This window comes from Mchenga conophoros, linkage group LG22, assembly GCF_057382185.1.
Source record: "Mchenga conophoros isolate Kocher_MC1m ecotype Shallow Benthic linkage group LG22, M_conophoros_male_GT1.1, whole genome shotgun sequence".
Classification (NCBI taxonomy): Eukaryota; Metazoa; Chordata; class Actinopteri; order Cichliformes; family Cichlidae; genus Mchenga; species Mchenga conophoros.
Window position 1 is genome coordinate 1,758,759 of NC_140546.1, and position 3,181 is coordinate 1,761,939.

The following is a 3,181-nucleotide window of genomic DNA, read 5'->3' on the forward strand; positions in this document are numbered from 1 at the left end:
AGAGGCTCACTGAGACTATATGTATGTCTTCTACTAAATAAATGTTTTAACCAAGAACTTCTACTAAAACCTTAATATAAAATGACCTGATATAAGTGTTTTGTAAGCATGTATTGCAATTCCTTCTATGGCTCCAAGTCACTTGCACAATAGATTGTCCGGACATCGCGCCGAACAAAGCTTCCAACCCCCAATTAATTGACCGAGCTCCAACTCTTTAATAAGCACAGATATGCATTGTGTATAAAATAGTCATAACTGCACCTGAAATACAAGGTCAACATAATAACTGTATGCATAACATCTTAAGGCCTTCTTAAAGCTATCTGTTACATTGTTAAAGCCTCGTCTTAGCCTGCTGCTCAAAATAACTTCCTGCTTCTGCAAACTCTCTGCAAGCCTGTTTCCTGTCAGCCTGTGACTTTTAGCCTTTCTGAAAGACACACACTGTTCAACCCCTGAATGCAATATAAACTCCAGATTATATTATTAATGCAATGGTAATAATGATGATTATTTAACAATAGCAGTAAAATAATTTCCCTGCTCCACACAACACAAAACCAATGTTGAAACAACATTGAAATACTGATGAAACCTTACACTGACATTGAATTAACATTGATTCACTGTTGTTCTGTCATCGTTGATTGTTGATCTATTTATAGTTGACAAGGTGACAACAATCACGTTGAAAAATCATCAATTTATGGTTGAGCGGGAAATCAAAGCTGCTACCATTGGACTATTCCGCAGCACCCCTATCACATTGGTACATCCCTCCAGGTAACCATTGTCTTGTACAGTAGAGCGGGACATTAGATTTACTCTCAGCGGAATTGACCGGAGAAGGCATCAGTTCATGCACTGCACTGGCCTGCACCACGATTAGTATAAGGTAAGAATGAATGACTTTTGTTCTATTCGTTATTTCCACGGTCGCATTTGAATAACAGTAAAAAAAACAAACAAACTTGTTAATGTAAAGTTTCGGATAAAATGTGGGAGCCCGAAATTGTGTCTACTTTCATCTTACAATCCGGCAACAAATAAATTGCACTGTGAACAAAGTCTATCAACAAAGAAAACATTTTCGTTTCATACTTTTCCGTTATATTCCCTTACAAAGCTAGCTTTAACGCTTCGAGGGTTCCTTTGTTCTTGCCGTCGCCTCGACGCTTGACGCAGACTTTCGCTCTGTTGCTTTTTAGCATAGTACTACAAAAAATTGTAAATATGATTGATAAACGTAAAGGTAACTGTATAAATGTGTTCAATGACTTTGTTACTTTTAATGATTGGAGAGCACCCGCTTCGATTCGCACTCAATTCAAACTTTACGTTGCACGCTCACCTACCTTTACGTTGCACGCTCACCTACCTTGCTTTTGCACCTTTTGTCCACACGTAAACTGCGTTTTTGTTAACTGAAAACTGAGATTTTTAAAGACGCCTGCCAGGGCGGATATTTTCGAAAACTCCGTTTAGCATTTATGTGTGGACGAGGAAGACGGAGAAAACGCAGCGTCAAAGGTGTGCGCCTATTTTGACGCCACACTGTGCGCCAAGTTTTTGCCTCGGTGCCATGAATTCCTACAATGGCAGACTTAGAGAAAATACAGTTAATTTTATTATCTTCAGTGTTTAAATGCTTACATATACACACGCAGTTGTATGTAAAAAAAAAAAAGAGTTTGTTTTATCGGGTTTGCTTGTAATTGTTGCCTATATACATTTTAAGCTATTATTTATTATTTAGTTCAATCAATAGATCAAGTTTTGTAGTGACTATGAAATATATTGTAATTATCTGTTTCCTGTTTATCCTAGACAGGACAAAAAAGGACTCCAAATTTTAAAAAAAAGATAAAAATGAAAGACTGGTGCATTGTGCAGTTTAGCACTGGTGGTACAGAAATAGTCCCTAGATCATGGATAAATGGAGAGAAATTGTCATGGCCTCCATATCCTCCATGAGACACATTCAGGATCCACGACGCAGTAAAGAGGAGAGTTCATCCTGGTGCAACATGGCTCACCTATGCACCAGTCCGACTTCTAATAAGCCATGGTGGGTATCATCTGGATTGGTGTTGTATAAATGTAACAATAACAAGTTTTTCGTGTCCTAATTTATGTCTGGCCATACATTGTGTTTGTACTTCCAGACACATTTCACGAAGCAGAACGCAGTCTTCAGAAATATCTAAGTGAACACTGTGACACGTCTGACCTTCAGTCCGAAGCTGAAACTCAGACCAGTCATAAAAGAAAGCACAAGTAAAACTGTTTTTATTTCACAAACATATCTTTGATTGCTAAGAATTTATGATCTTGTCTTTTATACATATCTGCATAAATGCAAAACCGTGTACACTTGTGCACTTCAAAAATTCCTTGTATACTGTACCTTCTTGCACATCTCCGTTTCCTGTGTGTGTTGTTATAAATCAAACTGTAACTTCAGGAAAAAATATTCCAAAAGCACATTTGTAATTACTTATGACCATTTTCAACTTTTTTTCTTTAGACCAAATCCCCTGTACACATATAGTGACTCAGAGGATGAGCAGCCCACAAAAAAATGGTTTCCCCAGGCCCCTCGAGTGAAAATACCAGGTAATAAAATACTGTCTAGTGTCTTTGTACATATCTGTGTGTGACACAAGGAGACTTTTGACAAGTTGTCTGTATTCTTAAATACTTAAAAAAAATTATCTTTTTCTGTCAGACCTGACGAGAGCTGTTAACGAACTCCGTGAGGAGGTCAGAGCCATCCGCAATACCGGCTGCAATGAATCGGTAGATGCTGGGGTACTGCCTCTGGATTTGCCCTTGCACAACATTGAGGAGCTAAACAATGCAGAGCCAGCTCTTCAATCACAAGAGGCAAATAAGGCAATGGTAAGTATATAAAGGTTATGTACACTTTGTAACTATAAAGTGTAATAGCTGTCAGATGTGATTTAAATACATAACAACGACCTGTTGATTAAACACACAAGCACTTGCATACACATTTAAGACATGAGACACGCTAATTCCATCTCTTAAAATGTGTCTATAGGTGAGACGCTTTGCCTTGATTGGAGGGACCACACTGGAGGTGCGAGTCCGCCGTGTAATGACTTATGCTATTACAAACGAGCTGGCCTCGGTACTAAACTGGGCAGGGAAAAAA

General features: G+C 38.4%; 1 long non-coding RNA gene across 1 annotated transcript; it reads left to right on the top strand.

The window, feature by feature from the left end:
• The first annotated feature begins 1,984 nt into the window (after positions 1 to 1,984).
• LOC146548476 (uncharacterized) lies at positions 1,985 to 2,903 on the top strand. The gene is made up of 4 exons (XR_014890450.1): positions 1,985 to 2,071; positions 2,169 to 2,280; positions 2,531 to 2,619; positions 2,732 to 2,903. It is a non-coding gene; the product is annotated as an uncharacterized LOC146548476 (long non-coding RNA).
• Positions 2,904 to 3,181: the final 278 nt, after the last annotated feature.